The following is a 21645-nucleotide window of genomic DNA, read 5'->3' as shown; positions in this document are numbered from 1 at the left end:
TATCAATATATGTTATATCTTGGGTCACAGACATTCTATCTTAAAGCATTAAACCTTTATGGAAAATATTTCTCATCAAATTTTAAAAGCAAACTTGCAAAAATAAAAACAAAGACAAAACAAAACCCACAAATATCATTTGTTCTTCAATGCCTAACTTTATGATAAGCTAGTTTGTGTCTCCTGCTTCCCCTCAGACTGAACACCTCTGTGCCATCCTGCTCCCCCCTCAGACTGAACACCTCCATGCCATCCTGCTCCCCCCTCAGACTGAACACCTCCATGCCATCCTGCTCCCCCCTCAGACTGAACACCTCCATGCCATCCTGCTCCTTCACTCAGACTGAACACCTCCGTGCCATCCTTCTCACCTTTTACTGTTTATTGATGTTTTTCATTGTTGATGCCAAATGGTCGGGGACTGTTTTCTCTATGAAATGATGATGCTAAATGGAGATGATTAATTATTTAATTGAGAGGAACAGTGTGCAACTCCCATGCCCTCTTTATGTACTGGATGATAAAAATACTTTAAACAAATAGAAAACGTTAATTAATCCTATTTTTATATTTAGCTTATTGAAACTTAGTCCAGGAAATGTGTTGCTTGAATACCTCCATTGAATCAGCCAAATGGGAAAAGTTTACATTCAGTATGATTTGTCATTTTTCAAATGTTACCTTAAACAAATAAAAAAGTTGATACAGTATAAGAAATAGAAAAAATCCTTTAAGATATTTACTTAAGAATAGTTCACCTGATACAAACAATCAAATACTTTTGCTTGATTTTATTCTTCCCAAAACATGCTTTATTAAATCTAGGACACAAAGGTACCGTGAAGAAACTGAGGAATTTATCCTCAAGTTGGGACATCAATTTGAATTTGTTAGAAAACTAACTTCTGAGAGTTGGCCATTGTTTAAAGAGAATACAAACATTTCTTTTATGTTTTAAGCCCATTATCTGAGTTTCAGGTCTTCATAGAGTAGATCCTCTATGTTCTATGATCAGAAGAATATTTAGCTTAAACAGAAAAAAAAATCCAAGAACTAATTTAAAAAAAAAAAAGAAAGAAAGAAAAATATGTTTTGACCCAGTAGCCCACCACATGTGTTTCAAGTCAAGGCAGGGAGCTTAATTATTCATTAGATGGGTGGTAGGAAAGTACTTGAATTATTCACCAAAACACCTGCTGCCCCTCATCATGTGATGACTTGGGCAGTCACATCCTTTTCGAATATGCAACTTTACGTATTTTTCTTATACATTTTAAATATGCAAATCAATGTGCATATAAAATGTTTGTGGCACAATCAAGATAACACAAAAAGTCATTTGACTTTAACATAACATGGTTTTATTCTTACACAGTGCTTTGCCATTTTGTAGTCTTTATCAATGACTTGAGGCTGTGTTATTATCTACAGTAGTATGACTTTAGACTCCCCTTGTATGTGCATGTTGTCTTAGCTCTCACAGCAAGAATGGTTCCACAGTGGGCACCTTGCCTTGTAGCTTATTTGTTCTGATCCACACATTTTTTTTCCATAGATGTCCATATGGAGTCTCAACTTCATGCTTTAATCTATTCAACATTTTCCCCCTTCCTGGGAATACTCCCACTAGTCTGCTTTATCTTGCAGACTTGTTATTTTCAACAGCAGGCACATCTTGATCTCTTGGCTCTGTTTAAGTACTGATTTTTACAATACTAAAGTGGGTTAATTACTGAGAAGGATGGATGAATTTTTAAAAGCCTCTTTCCTCAAAATAATTTTCTACCACATGAGTTTAAAAACCTTGTCTTTTCCTGTGTATTTATCTATTGAAAGTATTTCTTATAGAAGTCTGAGCTATTGAAACTCCACAGTATTTACCTCATTAGCAATTTAGAGCACAAGCTTCCATTCATAGTCTCAATTTTCATGAACTGACTCTTGATTTAAAAGTGTCTGAAGCCAATAATGGTATAGTAACTGCATCCAAAACAATGTACTTGCTCTTTTGTAAATTTTTCATTAATTTGTCTATTGATAGCCAGCCAATAAAATCTAGGTGTGTGTGTGTGTGTGTGTGTGTGTGTGTGTGTGTGTGTGTTTAAAAGGGGATCATTTGTAGAGAGGATCTAGGAGAGGATGGGTCTGGGAGGGTTTGATGATAGCAATATGATTGCAATGACATGTAAGTGGGACTACTACGTCATAATAAAGCCTATTATTTGTATGCCAGCTAAACATGATCTTAAAATGTTGCTGTGGAATTTGTATTGTCTCACATGAAAGAAAGTGGCTACTACTCACAGTGAGGCTCTGATTGATCAGAGGATCCTCAATCTGTTTCTTATTAAGTGACTATCATATTTTTATCCACTAATAGTAACTGGATAAAACCAATAATCAATCTTATGGAAAGCTGATGGATTATTTTTTTCTTATAATATAAAAAACTGTGTGTCTGCTCCTTAAAGCTGGCAGGTCCAGGCAAGAGGAGAGAGAGGTCCCCGCCCTGCCCTGCCACGTCTCTCTGTAGCTGAGTGGGATGGTGTCAGCCCAAAGAAACACACCCAGCCAGGAGTCTTGTCGAAGCAGGAACTCAACTTTAATGTAATAAACTCTTGTTTATATAAACTTGGAAGATAGGGAGGAGGAGTTTTGGTGGGGTGAGATGACATAGGGAGCGGTGAAGGTTAACGGAGGGTATGGGGTGACTGACAGGGTCAATTGTAAAGCTCTACATCAGCAACAGCTGAGCAGAGGCAGGGCCAAAGAGGTCCTGTTGAGTCACACCAGTACGGGAAGTGACTAAGACAGGTCTCAAACTTGAGCCAAGCTCCGGTTTGTCTACAAGGCTCAAACCAGGGATGAAATGGGGCCCAACAACTGCATATTAGTTTAGTCTGATTACAAAGAACTATGACATATAAGTGAAATGCATGATAACTCTTACATTGTTTTGGTCAATATTTTGACTAAGGAATTGATATCTAGGTCACTTCCCCTGAGTCCTGGGAGGCTTCACTTTCTTTTGGCTATCACATTCCCTTGTTATTTCATTGGTTGTTTTATTTTACTAGCATAAAACCACATAATTTTAAAACATATTCAGTGTATTACAATCAGTTATGTTCATTATTCTTTTTCACTCAGAAAATACAGATTTTCTCTGTATTTGTGACTGTGCTTCTGTGGAGAGTTTAACTTTGGCAGTGATACTGCTCTTTATGTCAAAATTACATTATAAATCCATCCTATATAGTTTCTTTTTTAAAATTTATTAGATTTTATTCTGGAAGTTATTACTCACTCACTGTATAAAAAGCTTATTTATATCATGAAAATAAATTTGGCCTAACAAGTTTATTGTTACAATAGTTTTTAAATGATTTCTCTTTTAAATGTATGTATTTATTCACCTTACAATCCAGCATTGACTCTTTCTCTTCTCCTAGTTCCCTCTTAACATCCACATGGAGTCATTTATCCTCCAAAGAACATCATCTTATTTCTAATGGTACTTAAACACCTCCATCTGGGCTCTCAGGTTGTACATTCCTGTGGTGTTGCAATTGCTTCAAGAGCTTTCCAAAAATAAATTTAGTTTTAAGATTTTATTTTGTTAATTGTGCATATATGTTTTATATTTGTCTGTTTTTAATGTATGTGCATGTGCATGTGCATGTACCCATCGAAGCCCATAAATATCTTAGATATTTGGAGCTGGGGAAACAGGCAGTTGTTTGCTGCCAGACATGGATGCTAGAAACTGAACTCAGACCCTCTCCAAGAATAGTACCAATGCTGTATGCAACACACTGTAGTGCTTTGAACATGTTTGAACCATAGGAGGTGTGGCCTTATTAGAGGGTGTGTGGCTTTGTTTGAGGAAGTCTGTCACTGTAGGGATGGGCTTTGAAGTCTGCTACTGTTCAAGCTCTACCCACTGCAGAGAGCCTATCCTAGATGCCTGCAGAAGACCTTCTGCTGCTTGTGGATCAAGATGTAGAATTTTTGGTTCTTTCAGCACACTGTCTACCTGCACACTGCCATAATTCCTGCCATGAAGATAATGAACTGTGTGCCCTTCCCCCAGGCCTGAGCAGGACTGCGAGCCATTTACCACAATAGACCAAACAACAGGAGGACCAAGGAGAAGGCATTGCATTGCTGGCCTTGGGGCACCCTGCAGTCTGCAACTAGAGCTAGAAGAATGGACTGACCACCTGCTGAGCTTGCTACTATCTCCTTGTCCAGCACCTGGACTGAACCAAGAAGACACTATGGGGGTGGGGCTTACCCTTTATGTGTGAAAGCAAAATATTAAACTTTGGGCCTTGATCAGAATACATTGTCTTGGCCCCATGTTTCTCTTGCCCTCCATTCCCTTTCATTCCCAGCCTTCCTCTCAGGTGAACCCAGTTCCTGTAGCCTCTTGTGGCTACAGAACTGAACCTCTGAAACTGTAAGTCATCCCCAATTAAATGATTCCCTTTTAAAAAGTTGCCTTGGTCATGAAGTCTCTTCAGATAAATGACACCATAACCAAGGCACACATCAAGGACTTGGGAATCTGACTGGGCAGTAAGGGAATAAAGAAAGGTCAGACACAAGCTCACATACTAAGAAACTGGGATAAGGTGAGCTCTGCTTACTCAGATGAAACATACCTACTATGCTCCTCCATCAAAACCTGAAACCTCAGCGTTTTTATTTTGTACACCATAGCTCCTGGACTACACCATTCTCAATAGGAAGTCTCCATGGGTGAGTGCCCTTGGCTATAAATATAAGGAAATGAGAAAGCTGCTGATACTAGTTTTGTACACAGTATCAACTTTCTTATTCCAACCAGAAGGCAGCTCTTTCAATTCCCACCCTGATCCATATATGGATGGCTGTGACCCGCTCAATTGTCTTGCCAGCAAGAACGCACGCGGGCACCAGCATCCTTCTGCAGCAAGCATTTATTGCGATGGAAAGAGGAAGACCCCAGCCCTGAAAAGGTGCTGCGTACATACACCCTAGAGCCCTAGAGCGGCGTGCTCACTTTTAATTGGCTGCTTGCTCACTACCTCGCATTACGCCCCGGGTTGGGCAGTGACTTGGCGCGCTTTCACCACTTGCACATGTGCAGTCCACTTATTACTTGCGGGAGCACCAGATGCCAGCGCCATCTTGTAATGGTGAACGTTGTCACCGCTCACCACGGCTCTCTACATCTCCCCCTTTTTGTTTTATAAAGATGGGACTGCTTTTGGCCTATCTAGCGCAGCACCAATCAAGATTCGAACTCAAGCCCGATCAAGCAAACTCCATCTTGGGGGAATAAGCGATCAAGAGCTTACAGCCTGAAGATTTTCCCTTACCCTACCAGGTGCAATGGAAGCAAGTCCTCTGGGTGCAAGGGCTAAGGGGATGTAAAGAGGAATTTACACCCATCCCTGTGCAATGGAATATAGTTCCCAGGAGTGCAAGGGATGCCAACCTACTATTCAGGTACCACAGCTATTCAGGCTGTGACTTAGGCTGACTAGACTTAGACCTCTCATCGACCCAGTGCAATGGGCTGAACCCTTGGGGTGCATCGACTGAGGGTCTCAGTCATCAGTTACTTTCTTAGCATAGATAGCCAAATTTCAGGGGATGATCCTTGTTCCAAGGCTACGAGTGCTTGGGTAATAACGACCTTGTCACGTGTTTGTTGGGCTCTGAGTTTGCAGACCAACCATAGCATAAGCACTAATCTACAACATAGGGCTGCACCAAACAAACCTACCCCCACCCACTCTTTAAAGAAAGAAAAGGCTGAAGACATCCAGGAGGAGAGTCCTTCAGTCAATGACAGGTCCACTCGTGTTGAGTTGATGGCTATCACTGCCGCTTGCAATGATTCAAGAGTCTCATCAAATCCTTCCGACCACTTTCCTACAAGGTATAAAGATAATTTTCTAGAAAAGTTAGCTGCTCATGTGTAATTATCATATTGTACACTGGTAATACACAGGGCGCCTAACCTTCTTTCACACCCCAATTGGGCTAATAAGAAGAGAATATCCAATCTTTCTTCTACTAAATCAATGTGCTGATTGACTACCATCAACCCGCCTTTTAACTGGGCACTAGCAGAAGTATGAAGGTCAACTGCGTCTGCCACTGTTGCAGATAGTTGATTTAAAACTGCACCTGTTTGGACTGTGGTTGACATAGCAATTCCGGCAGCTGTAGCTGCAACCGCACTAATGGAGATCACTGTTATAATAGCTGAAGTTATCCCAAAATCTCTTTTTTGTCGGAATAATGACAAAGTAGATGGGGTTTCCACGGGAACAGGGACCCATCGTGGCACTCTAGCAATCATGGCACGCCTTGCTTGTTCAGCAGCCCAACACTGAGACCTTATGCAAGAATCATTAGTGCAATTTTCAAATGAGGAATTTGAAAGAATGAACAGGAAGGGGGGATAGACACATACCGGGGTAGGTGAGAAGTCAATTTGCATTTCAGTTTTATTAACCCCAGTAATTTCTGTAGTAGAATTAACATGTACACCTGAGGTTCCATCAGGTCCCTGAGTTGGTATCTTATGATACTGATAAAATTTGGAAATGCCATTAAAGAAGGCCTTTCCTGTGGTTCCACCCTGAATAAAAACCAACGGACTGAGATCTGTACAACTACCATTAATTCCACACAGTAGCCATTTATGGAAAGGATGCGTCTCGAAATCTTGTATGAACATCCCCTGTTTCATATCCCATTCTCCCCCCGGGTCGGACCTCATATTGGGAGAGAAGGAAAAAGTCTTATCCTTGTTTGCCCAGCTAGTAAGAGAGGACTGACAATTAGACCAAGGAGGAATGTTTTCCTCATTATTTAGACTACAATGGGGAGCTATCCTAGGTTGAGGAGGACGTTCCTTATAAGTGGCTCCAGGCGATATAAAGGTACCATTGATCCAAATTGCCTCTTGCCAAAAGGTTTTGCTTGTAATGGTTATGTCAGAGTTACTGGTATTCTGGGTAGTGTGCAACCAGCCTCCTTGTTGGTCATCAAACATTCCCAAGGCCTGGCTTACTAACTTGATACAGCCTCCATCTTTCTCAAATTGGAAGCAGAGAGAGCCTTTCTCTATCAGGGAACGATTTTCTCATAAAGGTGCCCACACAGGGTCATATGGGAGATATGGCAATTCCACAGTTTTGTTAGTTATAAAAAACTTAAGGAAAACAACTGAATTATGTCTGATTGGCGTAGGCTTTGGATAGGCAGATAATATAGCCCATCGTTGTTCCCCCCATATACTAGGGATACAAATTTGGAGGATCCAAATAAGGACTGAAAATGTCTGCAGATGAATCCTTCGGGGGGGTCATCTTCAGGTGCCATGAGTCATCGTGTCAGTCGCTCTGGTAGCCAAAATGGGTTGTCTTCTTCCTGTGGAAAAACACAAACAGCTTCCCTGGATCTTATTAAAATGGGATCCGGGCCTTTCCATTGACCACTCAAGACATCTTTCCATTTGACAATCTTCTTTGGCCTGTCAGACTCTAAACAATGATGGTCAGCCACCGTATGGCCCTGACTGTCCAGATTTAAAAAATTAAGAGTAAAGAGTGCTATAGAGATGCTTACTCATGGCACTGAGGGTAGAGCCTCCTCGACTCCCCCTTTTTGTTTTATTAAATAAGACTTGAGAGTGCGATGAGCCCATTCTATAATGCCTTGTCCTTAAGGGTTATAAGGGAGACCCGTCAGATGGGTCACCCCCATTTAGCGACAGAATTGTCCAAACTTTTGAGAAGTGTAAGCTGGTCCATTGTCAGTTTTAAGGATTTTAGGCTTTCCCCAGGCACTCCATGCCTCAAGACAATGCTGAATAACATGGGTCGCTTTTTCTTCGGCTAATGGAGAAGCAAATATAATTCCAGAACAAGTATCAGTGGAAACATGTAAATATTGCAATTTTCCAAAGGATGGGATGTGAGTAACATCCATTTGCCAAATCTGTAGTGGTCAGATTCCTCGAGGGTTAATTCCAACATGAGGCACAGGTAAGAATTGACAGCAATTCTGACATTGAGTCACTATATCTCTAGCCTCTTTTCTAGTTATGTCAAATCGACAACATAACGTCTCAGCTGTCACATGAAATCTTTTATGAAAGCCTTTAGCCAAGTCCAATTTTGGCGAGAAGGCAATCGTAATCAACTTTGTGGCTCTATCTGCCAGATCATTTCCACGGGACATGGGTCCCGGTAGACCTGAGTGAGCCCTAATATGTGTAATAAAAACAGGGAATCTTCTATTAACCAAGGTAAACTGAATCTTTTGAAAAACTTCTACAACTCTACTGGATGTCCTAATTGGTCCAGCCACTTCTAAAACTTTAACTGCGTTTACTACATAAAAGGAATCTGAAACAATATTTAAGGGACCTGGAAAAATTTCCAGAACCTCTAACACCACTAAACACTCCACAATTTGAGGTGAGGTTTCATGGTATTGTTTGGATGTGACTTTGTTATTAACCACATAGGCACCCACTCCTGTTTTTGACCCGTCTGTATAAACTACCACTCCATCTAGGAGTGGTTTCTGAGATACAATACGTGGAAATACAATAGCTTGAGTTAAGGCAAATTGTAAAATGGGATGTTTGGGATAGTGATTATCTATCTGACCATTAAAGGAAGTGACCAACACCGCCCAAACATCAGAGGTAGCAGTTAATATTTGGACTTGATGGGCAGTATATGGCACTATTAAAACCTTAGGTTCTCTTCCAAAATGGGTAATAGCTGCTTTTAGCCCATGAAGGGCAAGCTGAGCAACTGCGTCTGGATACCATTCAATAATCTTTGCGGGAGAAGCTTTGGGATGAACCCATAACAAGGGCCCATCCTGCCACAACACATCAGTTGGTAAGTATCTAGTTTTAAAAACACATAAGTCAAAGGCTTTGGTTTCATCTATGCGTTTTATATGGGCATCTTGTAAGGCATTTTCTACCACTTGTAGGGTGCGGCTTGCAGCTGGTGTTAAGGCTCTTGGCGAGGAAATATGAGCATCCCCTTCCAAAATATCAAACAAAGGTTTTAATTCAGCAGAGGGAATTTTCAAGAATGGTCTCAACCAATTTATATCACCCAATAATTTTTGAAAATCATTCAAAGTGTGCAAATGGTCTCTGCGAATCTCTAATTTCTGAGGAACTATTCTTTCTGGGTAAATAACTGTTCCTAGAAAGGAGCCTATTTCTGAAATTTGAACTTTCTCAGTAGCAATATGCAGGCCCCACTGTCCCAGGGTTTTTAGTAATAAAGGGTATGAGGTCTACAAAATAACTAATTCCTTATGGTACATAAGAATGTCATTCATATAATGGATCAGTAACAAGGAAGGAAATTGATTCCTAACTGGCTCAAGGGCCATTTGTACATACAGCTGACACATGGTGGGGCTATTGGCCATGCCTTGAGGCAAAACTTTCCACTGATATCTTTTGTCTGGTTCAAGGTGATTAACAGCAGGTAAGGTAAATGCAAATCTTTGCCTGTCTTGCGGGCATAAAGGAATGTAAAGGAATGGAGAAAAAACAATCTTTAATGTCTATAATTATAATCCTCCATTGCTTAGGTAAAGCAGAGAGCAGAGGTAGGCCTCGTTGCACAGAGCCAAATAGCTGCATCTGCGCATTAATGGCCCTCAGATCATGGAGAAGTCTCCATTTTCCTGACTTCTTTTTTATGACAAAAATAGGTGTATTCCAAGGAGAGGAGGAAGGCTCTAAATGACCAAGCTGTGCTTGTTCTTTAATCAGCCTTGTAGCAGCTTCCAATTTCTCAGAGAATAGGGGCCATTGAGGAACCCACATGGCCTCCTCCGTAAGCCAGGCTATGGGCATAGAACCCTCAATGGCAACTAGGGAAAACCCAAACCTTGTCTTCCTGTATTAAACTCTTCTGACATTGGGCTTAATCTTCCTTGTTCTTTTCTGCCAAGGCCTTTTCCTTCCTTATATCCCATCCTTTTCATAATATCAATAGCTTGTTGAGAGTACTCACTAGGTAATGTTAATCCTAAGTCTTGTAAGATGTCTCTTCCCCAGAGATTAACGGGGAGAGGAAGCACTTAAGGTATAAAGCTTCCTGTTTGACCTTCTGGTGCCTGCCAAGTCAATGAGCCTGAACTGACTGTGGGACTGGCTTCATATCCCAACTCTTGTAAGGAGTGGGACAACTGTGTAACAGGCCACACCTTAGGCCACCAGTTGGAGGAAATAATACTTTCATCAGCTCCTGTGTCCAAAATTCTGATAAAGTTCTTCCCCTCTATCATTAATTGCAAGGTGGGTCTAGTTTTAAGGTCAACTACCAAGTGAGCAAAGCCAGTTCCTGAAGAACCAAGCCCATTGGCGCCTCTAGGCACCCCGGTGGATGGGAAACAATTATGCAAACTTCGGAGGACAACCAATTGAGCAATCCTATCCCCAGGAGAGATAGAAAATATGCCTTGTGGACAAGAGCAGAGAACTTGAAGTTCCCCGGTACAGTCTTGGTTTATCACACCAGGATGAACTACAAGCCCCTTCAAGGTAAGAGAGGAGTGACCTAGAATAAGGCTGACACTTCCCTCAGGCATGGGACCTTTAAAATCAACTGGGACAGGCTGCATGCCCACATGTGGCATTAGTAAGAATTGGGAGGTGGAATGGAGGTCCAATCCTGCGGAGCCTCTTGTAGCTCTGCGGCTAGAGGTGTCCTCCGGTTGCCGACTTGTGTCCCATATTTTGGGGGGCCCTGGGATCTGGGGCCCGGAAACCCGTTTTTTGGAATACCTTCATCTCTTCCCACTGGTGGAAAATCATGTTGAATAAGCTTTCCTTGAATATCTCTAACTGAGCGACACTCATTAGCCCAATGATAACCTTTTCTGCATTTGGTACAAAGCCCTGGAGTTCTTTTTTGCATGGAAGCACGACATTCTCATTTCAAATGACCCAGTTTGCCACAGTTATAGCAGACTTTATGGCCGCCAGGACTTGGGCGGTTTTGGCTTTGTAAGATAGCTGCTGCAAGGCCGGCATTAGTAGGCGAGCCTCCAAGTCCTCGGCAAACCTTTATCCAGTCTGTCAACCCTTTGCCTCTTCTAGGGGTAATGACTGCCTTGCACTCTGGTGAGGCATTTTCATACACCAGTTGTTCTATCAGTGGTTTAACTCTCTCCGGGTCTCCAAAAATCCTGCCTGCTGCTTCTGTCATCCTAGCCACAAAGTCTGAGAATGGCTCTTGGGGGCCTTGTAATATTTTCATTAGGTGTCCCCCGGCCTCACCTTTCTTTGAGAGGGCTTTCCATGCTTTAATACCGGCAGCGGAGATCTGGCCGTATGCCCCCCAATCGTAGTCTGTCTGATTATTAACAAAGCGTCCTTGCCCTGTTAACAATTCAAACGTCCACTGTCTTTGATTGCCTTCCACATTGGCGTTGGCCCTTACCTGTACTTGAGAAGCATCATGCCATAAGGCTTTCCATTCTATGTACTGTCCCATATTAGAGAGAGCAGCTTTTACTGTATTTTGTCAATTATTCGGAGTCATCGCCATAGTGGCAAGTCTCTCAAGCTGCATGACTGTAAAATTAGCATCAACTCCATATCTGTTAACTGATTCAGCAAGTTCCTTAATAGGGGTATATTCTACCGGTGCGTGGATGTGACCCCCCTCCGCAGCCTCAAACACCGGAAAGGCTTGTAATAACTTTCTTTTATCTCCCTTTGAAAGGAAGGAGTCTGCGCAGCACTTGTCCGCATAAGGCGGAGGGCCGCTGGGGACAATAGGTCGGGACGGCGCAACAGGCTGAGAGGCCATGCGGTTCCTATCTCCTGTTTTCTTTTGCTTTCGATTTTGCAGCAGCGGCTGCTCATCTAGATGGTACCTTTCCTCCTCATAGCGGGCTGCCTCTTCATCTAACTCTTCCTCCTCAGAGGGGCTTAGTTCCTCCAACTCAGAGCTATGAAGCTCTAAGGCCTCCAGTTCTTTTACCGGATAAAGAGGTTTCTTTTCTGGGGCCTTTTCTCCCTTCCTACGATTCTCTCCCAGGGCGTCCTTTCCCTTATCTTTCGTTTCCACAGACTGGGCATCTTTGGAAGGGTCTTTTTTCTTAGGCATGCCTTTTCTTTTTTCTTTGTGAGCTCCCAACCTTTTATCCCGCTCTGTTTCTGACATGCTGTCTTGCAAATCCTCTAACACTCCCTGGCGAGCCGCTACAGTCGAGCGGCATTTCTCGTCCTGTAAACATGATCTCACTAGCTTCCACAGTGGTCTAGTTCCAGGCTTTAATTTCCCATTCTGCTGTTCTCTAATCAAGGCACCCTCCAATTTGTATGGAGAGTTGTTATTGTTGTTTTTGTTGTCTTTTTTTTTTTTTAGAGGCAAGGTTGCAATGCAGAAGGTAGATATGGAGAGATGGGGAGATTAGTAATATTGGAGTGTGTGATGTGAAATACGATAAATAAAATAATAGAAAAAAGAAATAAAAGAAAATATGAGTTTGGTGATCTAGAGAGATGACTCTGTGGTTAAGAGCATCTTTTGTTCTTGCAGATGATCTGAGTTAAGTTTCTAATACTCACATCACACAACTCACAACTGACTATGAACAGGCAACATATTTTGGGATAACTGCTCCAGTTACTCAGGCCTCACATGAAAGTCAAGCTGCACGTGTGCTACATATGAGTGGGGATGCTTAGATCCAGTCTATGTATGTTCTTTCATTGGCAGCTCAGACTCTGAGAACCTGGAGGTTACAGGTTACTTGACTCAGTTTGTCCTGCTGTAGAGTTCCTGTCACCTTCAGGACCCACATTCATGCCTCTTATTCTTCCATAAGAATCCCGTAACTCCATCTACTGTTTGGCTGTGGGTGTCTATATTTGTGTGAGTCAGCTGCTTGGAGGAGCCTCTCAGAGGACAACATGCTCATTAGGGAATTGCAGATCAGAACAGCCCTTAGATTCTACCACATACCAGTCAAAATGGCTAAAGTTCATCTGCCACTTATAAATATTTTATTCCCCCTTGTAAGCAAGATTCAAGCTTTTTTAATTGGGCCTTCCTTCTTGTTTATCTTCTTAGAGTCTGTGAAATATAACATGGTACTTGTATTTTATGGCTAATATCCACTTATAAGTGAGTACATACCATGCATGTCCTTTTGGGACTGAGTTACTATACTCAGAATGTTATTCTCAAGTTTCAATTCATTTGCCTGCAAAATTAATGATGTTTTGGTTTTTAATAGCTGAATAGTATTTCATTGTATAGAGGTACCACATTTTCTTTATCCATTCTTCAGTTGAGGGACAGTTAAGTTGTTTATAATTTCTGGCTATTACAAATATAGCTGCTATAAACATAGTTGAGTAAGTGTCTTTGTGAGATGTCGGATCATCTTTTGGTTATATGCCCAGGAGGGCTATACTCCAGTTTTGAGGTGGAACTATTCCTGTGAATAATTCTTCCTCAGTGTCAGATGGTATGTCTCACTTTTCATTACTGATTTTATTTATTTGGATACTGATATTTATTTATTTGTCTGGCTCTTGGTTAGTTTGGCTAATGGTTTGTATATCTTGTTGATTTTCTCATAGAGGCAGCTCTTGGTTTTGTTCATTTTTTAATCGTTTTCTTTGTTTCTGGGTGATTGACTTAGCCCTGATCGTAGCGCACAGCCTCACCGATAAGGAGAACGTCACACTCAGGATTCTTCTGACAGCATTTATTGAACAGCTCTCAAGATGGAGAAAAGGGGAAGGACGTCGAGCTCAGAAAGCCCGCTGCTTAAATAGAGCTTTGGGAGACGTGCAGATCCCTCATTGGCTCAAATCTTTCATCCAATTGTCATACTCGGTTTTCGCGCCATGCGCAGGCGCATTCTCAAGTAAAGCTCCCGTGTAGAACCAGGAAGCAGAAGCCTGCGCCATCTTTTAATGGCGAATGCGGCTCCTCACACCTGATCATCATTATTTCCTGTGTTCTACTCCTCTTTGCTGTGTTTAGAGTGTGTAGGCTTTCCAGTGTTTCTGTTGTTGTTGAAGTCTAGCTTTAATACATGGAGGTATGATAAGATGTCAGGCATTATTTCATTTTTTTTTTTTTTGTATCTGTTAGAGCTTGTTTTGTGACTGACTATATCATCAATTTGGAGAAGGATCCATGAGGTATATTATTTTGTGTTTGGATGAAATATTCTATAGATGTCTGTTAGGTCCACCTGATTCATGTCTAATAATTTTAGTTTTTCTTTGTTTAGTTTGTATCTGGATTTCCTGACAATTGGTGAGAGTGGAGTGTTGAAGTCTCCCACTATGAATCTGTAGGGTTCAATGTGTGGTTTAAGCCTTAGCAATGTTCCTTTTCTAAAAGTAGGTGTATTTGTGTTTTGGGCATAGATGTTGAGAATTGAGATGTCATCTTGGTAAATTTTTCCTTTGATGAATATGAAGTGTCCTTCCCTGTCTTTTTTGATTAATTTTGGTTGAAAGTTTATTTTACTAAATATTAGCATGGCTACTCCAGCTTGATTCTTGGGTCCTTTTGCTAGGATAACATTTTCTAGCCCTTTACTCTGGTAATGTCTATCTCTATAGCTGAGGTGTGTTTCTCATATGAAGCAGAATGATGTGTCTTGTTTTCATATCCATTGTTAGCCTGTGTCATTTTATTGGAGAAATGAATCTATTGATGTTGAGTGATATTAATGACCAGTGATTGTTATTTGTTGTTATTTTGATATTGGTAGTGTTAGTGTGTGTGTGTGTGTGTGTGTGTGTGTGTGTGTGTGAGAGAGAGAGAGAGAGAGAGAGAGAGAGAGAGAGAGAGAGAGAGAGAGAGAGAGAGTTTATGGATGATTTCCTTATTTTTAGTGATATGGATTTACTTCCTGCATTGTCTTGGATGTAGTTATCCTTGGGGTTTGATTTTTCTTGTAGTATTTCCTGTAGGGCTGAATTTACGGATAGATATTGTTTGAATTTGAATTTGTCTTGAAATATCTTGTTTTCTTTTTCCATGGTAATTGAGAGTTTTGTTGGGTACAATAGTTTAGGATGACACCTGTAGTATTTTTAGAAGTTACAGGGTATCTTTCAGGTCCTTCTAGCTTTTAAAAGTCTCTGTTGAGAAGTCAGGTGTAATTCTGCTCGGTCTGCCTTTGTGTGTTACCTGGCCTTTCTCTCTCACTAATATATATATATATATATATATATATATATATATATATATATATATATTCTGTAGATTTTGATTTTCTGTTCTGGTTCAGACTAGTTGGTGTTCTATAAGCTTCTTGTATATTTGTAGACATCCCTTTCTTTAGGTTGAGAAATGTTTTTTCTATGATATTTTTGAGAATATTCTCTAGGCCTTGGAGCTAGGATTCTTTACCTTCTTCTATTTTTATTATTCTTAAGTTAGGTCTTTTCATGGTAGGTTAGGTCTTTTCCTTGATGTTTTGTGTCAGGAATTTTTTAGCTTTAACATTTTCTTTGACCGATGTATCAGTTTCTTCTATTATATCTTCTATGACTGAGATTGTCTCTTCTGTCTCCTGTATTCTGTTGGTGATGCGTGCATCTGTTGCTTCTGCTGTCTTCCCTAGGTTTTCCATCTCCAGGATTTCCTAGGTTTGTGTTTTCTTTATTTCTTCTATTCCCACTTTTGCACAGTTTTATTTATTTCCTTCACACATTTAATTTTATTTTCTTGTATGTCTTTACAAAATTTATTTGTTTTCTCTTGGAAGGCCTCTTCCATCTTTGTAAGATTGGATTTGATGTCATTTTCTTGTGTTTCAGTTGTGTTAGGATATCCTGGGCTTGCTGTTGTGGGGCAGCTGTGCCTTGGAGGTGTCATATTGCCCTGGCTCTTATTGAGTATATAGCCATCTTGTTAGTTTGGGTCCCTAAATGCACCTGTTTAGAAGGTATTGGAATGAGATGAACTTTAATATTCCTTGGATGGCAGGCCTCAGATGGATAAACTTGGGGTGTATGGTTCCAGACCTGTAGTTCTCTATGGTTCATGAGCCTCAAATCTGATGAAGGTGGGTGGAGAGGTGGCAGGAGATCTGATGTCTCTCTGGGATGTCAGGCTGCTCAGAGCAATATGGCTTGGCCCAGAAGGCCCAGAGTGCAGGGAAGATGAGTTAGGCAAGGGCAGCTTAGGTGTGGTTCAGTAGTCTATTGGCGGTGGAAGAGAGGCACCAGGAGAATGGAAGTCCCTTTGGGATAGCAGGTTGCTAAGGGAGGCTTGGCTTGGTGCAGAGGACTCAGAGAGCAGGGAAGTTGGGTGTGGAAAAAAAAAGCTTACCTGTATGACTCAGGAGTCTGATGGAGGTGGAGGAACAGCAGCAGGAGAATCATCATATTACCTTATTAACCTTTGTTACTCTGGCTCCTAGTACCATATCACCCAGAAAACATACCAACCTCTCATTTCTAAAACAGAATTGTTTTTCCATAAAATATAGAAAGCAGCAAACAAATATACCAGCATCTCATTTGCTTTGTATGTGAAAATATTAAGGGAAAAACAAAAGAACATAGACAGCTAGTCACCAAGTTTGTGTGGTCAAAAGAATGAACATATGTGTGTAGAAGAATACATAACAAGGGTCCATGAGAATGATATAGGTGTATGTACATGAAAAATACAAAAATGACAGAAATTTAAATGATAGAGATTCATAGTTATTGAACATTTATTCTTTGCAAACAATAAAATGGTGCTAAACTCTTCCTGGCAATCTATCTATGCCTTTAGCATTTGAGTATTTAAATTTTACTTCAAATTCAAATGATAACCAAAGCTCATTGAGCTGCCCTATTTCAAACAGTGGAGACAACTGTTTTTAGAATTCATAATTTTATAATACTGTCAAGCAGATTTTGTACAATACTAAGATACTAGAGTAAAGTGGTGAATAGAATTCAATGTCTTTACTATCAAATAACAGGTTAAATGTTTTCTTTTGAGAGGTAACAATTAGACAGACTTTATCTTCTCTCAAAAAAAGAGAAAATTTTTTCTAGGAATTAAAGTTTGCCCTTCACTGGATCTAGAGTCAGCAACTATTTTTATACCATTATCCAGTTTTGACTTATTAAATCATAACCAGAATAAATACTGATGATATAGAGTGGTATTCAAGTTTTGGAACTACAAACTAATAATTTAACATAATAATAAACTCAAAGTTCCTTAATAATTCACAAGTTACAGAATACACATGGTATATTCTGAAACAGCATAAGCTTACATAATCATACACTAAATTCATAGCAAATATGGAAACAGGTGCATACATAAAAATCTATGTTGATAATTGAAATGCATTTTGAATAAACAGCAGACAATATTTCTTAAGTTGTCATTACTGTGGTATTCAGATGTATGGAGACTCATGAATGATTATGCAAATTTCAAGGAACACATTCAAAATGAAATCTAAAAGCAGTATAAAAACATGAAAAGATGTCTATTTCTTGTTTTCTTAGCTAAGTTAATCTACTTGCATTTCAAAATCTAATATTTAAGAGAGAAGAAAGTGATAATTTAGTTGTCATTGGCACACATATAACCATGGAAAATTTCTACAAATATTTTTAGTCAATCATTCTTGGCCAAGAAGGCTTAAAACTCATGATATAAACAGAATAATTCATAGAAAAAAATTATAAAGAGAATAGATATTTAAGCCTTAAAAATGTATATAAATTAAAGTAGTAAAAGTACTTATGACATGTTCATGTTTTAGTCGTCTTGTCTGTCCTCTGTGCAATATAACAATAGATATGGCCTCCAAAATATACAGAAATATTAGTGCTAGTAGCCTAATTCTTTGTCTAACTGTAGTGGGACAAATGCTCCAAGGATACATTAAAGTGAGCTATGAGAATATTAAGAGAACTTTAAGAGCAGTCAAGAAATGAATAAAGACATCAAAGACAAATTCATTTAAAATAACAATATTTCAGCTGATATCTGAATAAACTATGTACACTAACTTTGATGGTGTTAAATACATGGCTAATTAATTGTTGAGAGTGTTAGATGGAGTGGAGGCATAACAACAATGATATCTTTTATTTAAATAGTATTATTTATACATGATTCCAACAATGATAAAAGCTGCATTTCATTGCCTAGTATAGCAACACTTAACAGGACTCATTATGGATCAAAACACAGAAGCAGAGTAACTTTTGGGGTTTTGTTGCTGATATGAGACAGAACTGTTAAAAGCCTAGGCTGATCCAAAGATTTCCTAGTAAAAACATTTGACAGCTATCAAGCCTCCATAAAGTTTTACACCAGAATGTAGTGCATAAATGTTTAGTGTTGTGTTATTTTTTTTTAATAACGGCTCCCTTGACTAGAATGAAGTATCTTTTTGTCTCTTGACTAGTTTTAGTTTGAAGTCTGTTTTGTCATACATTAGAATGTCTACATTGCTTACTTCTTAATTCTTCTTGCTAGTGTATTTTTAAATTTTTTACCCTTTCACTTGAAGGTGACACTATATTTAAAGGTCAGTTTCTTTTAGATCAAAAGTTTGTTTTAATTCTATATTTTATTTTTTTACATTTCAGATGTTAGCCTCTTTCCCCATTTGCTTCTTAATATATTCAGTTAGTCTGTGTGTTTTAATTAGAGTGTTGAGGCCATTAGTATTTACTGTTTTTATTAAAAGTTTGTGTGTGTATGTGTGTGATAAAGAGAGAGAGACAGAGAGAGAGAAACACACACACACACAGAGAGAGAGAGAGAGAGAGAGAGAGAGAGAGAGAGAGAGAGAGAGAGAGAGAGAGAATGAGAGGATGATGGAGAGAGTAAGATGTTTATTTTTTTCCTGATTTTCTTTCTTAGTTTTGGTTTGGATTTCGATGTATTATATCTTCATGTGTTTTCTTTCTAAAGTCTCTTGTTTGTATTTATTCCTCTCTTCACTTTGAAGTTTTGCTTTATATATACTGTATAGGTTGGTTTTTATTGTTGTTGGATATAATTTTCTTTTAGGTTATTTCTTTTAGGCTCCTTGAAAGCATTTTGTTTGCTTGTTTCCTCTTTCAGCTATAGTAGGTCATTTTGCTGTATACAGAAATTTTGATTGACTATTGTCATCTTTAAAACTTGAAGTGTATTGTTCCAGGATTTTCCTGCCTTTGTAGTTTTTATAGAGAAATAAAATATTATCTGATAGGTTTCCTTTATTGTTATCTGTATTTTTTCTCTTGTAGTTTTTAATATATTTACTTTGTTCTGTATATTTAGTGTTTTGTCTATGATATGCTATGGAAATGTTTTTGTTCTTTCCTAGTTTGTGTTCTGTGTGTTTCATGTAGCTATATGTGTATGTATTACCATAGTTTCAGTGAGTTTTCTGCTATGACTTTGTCAAAGACAAATCTGTGTCATTAACCTGGGATTCTTCACATCTTCTTTGCTCATGATTCAAATATTTAGTTTCCTCGTGCTATCCTATATTTCCTATATGCTCTTATTCTGTGCTTTAATTTTTTTTCTTTTTTCTTTTTTATGTCATCCAGATCCTCTACTTAATCTTTGAGTTCTGATAATCTATCTCCTTGTAAGATGCTATCTAATTGTAAGGCTTTATCACAGAACTTTCTAATTGAGATATTGAGGGTTTTTTTTTAAAATGCTATCTCCATTTCAGTTTATGTTCTCTTCAATGTTTCTATTTTTTTTTATAGAATTAAGTTTTTAGATCCTGAATTATGTTCATTTTCCCCTTAAGTGTGTATATTTTCCTGGTTTTTCCTGGTTATTACTTAAGCATTAATTATGTTCTTGTAGTTCAATTGAAGAATGACAAATTATAAAAGTCATTATATATATATATATATATATATATATACACACACACACACACACACACACACACACACATATTTCTTTAGGTTTTTCTTTAAAGGACATAGAAAACTTTTCTCTGAAATGAGCCAAGAATGTAGATTGGCCAGTTCCAGAACCGGCTGCCAACAAGGAAAAGGATGTAAGTCATTTAAGGTAGCAACCACAATGACACAATGACCAAGCAGGGCTGTTCCTAGAACAAGTGAGAAATAGTTAATCAGAAATAGTTGAGTAAATGACAGGGTAGGGCACAGTGACATGGTAAAACTACATTTTTGAGAAGAATGAGTATTCAGAGTGTTTTTCACATGATTTTAAATTGTTTAGGGTAGGCTCCTCTGGAATGTTCCACTATTTTTATGTTATGTATCCTTGACAACCCTTAACCCCCTCCTCACTCCCCTGGTTTGTGGTTTTCCCCTTTAAATAGTTCCTCAGCTGGCCTGCCAATTTGTTACACTCTGCTCCTGCGTGAGTCTGCAGTCTGACCGTTGGCTAGCCAACTCTCTCTCCCTAATAAACCTCTGCTGATTGCATCCAGGTATGGTGTCTTGATTTTTGGGTGGCCATGATTTCCCAAGACTTGAGTAAGGGTCTCCCGAGTTTGGGGGTCTTCACAATGAATTCTTTATTTATATCATCTTTAAATCTCTTGATTTATTTTTGATAAAAAAAATGATTGTATGACTGATGTGATATTTGCCCCACTTAGATTGGTAAGTACAGGTGAGTGGCCTGAGGTAGGCTAGGCAAAGTTGATTGGCAAACTGTTTAATTGGACCAGGAAGGGCTAGTGATAGGCCAGGCAAAAGTGAAACATAACACCACCATAGTTCTGGAACTAAGCTTATAACTTTCCAGATGTCAGTGGTTAGAATAAAGAACAGGACAGGAAAGAGATAATTCACCCAAGAAAGGCTGCTTTACTACAATGAGGGCTTGTGGGCTACAGGTCTGGAATTTGTCTTGTGAGTTAGAAAATGTTTGTTTTTACATCAAGAATTAAGTTGTCGAAACCTCTGAGATTATAGAATATAACGTTTCTTCAACATTTTCCAGCGTTAATTGATAACTTAATTTTATACTTATCAAAACTGAAAATGCCATTAGCAGAGATTTGTAAAACAAAATGACAGACATATGTCTGAGGCCATTTAAGAAACTGTAGGAAATTCTGTCCTCATCTCAAATCAGAGTGATATCTTTTTAAAATAAAATTAAGTGAGCTACTGAAACAGTATTTTTTAAATCAATCATTTTAATACAATACAGCCCAAAGATGTACTAGCAGAATGGTGGTAGGAAAACTTTATATTCTTCCTTTGCTGGACCTTAATTCCATGCATAAACACTCTTCCCTAGGGAAGCAGAAAAGAACTCTAAGTATTCTCAGCTTCCTTTATTTGTTAAAGGCAGTTGAGGGAAGGTCTGCATTAGAAACTTTTCATTTTCTTTCTCCTTTATGCCTGTTCCTTTTCTTCTAATGAATAAGGGTCACTACCACTACTGAGATAGTTTATACTCAACTACAAGTATTTATTCCAGCAAGTTGGGGCTATATTCAGTTATTTGGAACCAATATCTTAGAGTAAGGGGCTTTTAAAGGCAAAACCCACATCCAGTTGTTATCTTGCTCAGCAGCTGAGCAGCAGAGGGGTGATTTTACATAATCAAGCAGCTTAACAGAAGTTAAAATAAGCAGTTA

Source organism: Arvicanthis niloticus, chromosome 11 (assembly GCF_011762505.2).
Source record: "Arvicanthis niloticus isolate mArvNil1 chromosome 11, mArvNil1.pat.X, whole genome shotgun sequence".
Lineage (NCBI taxonomy): Eukaryota > Metazoa > Chordata > Mammalia > Rodentia > Muridae > Arvicanthis > Arvicanthis niloticus.
Note: the sequence above shows the minus strand (reverse complement) of the source record.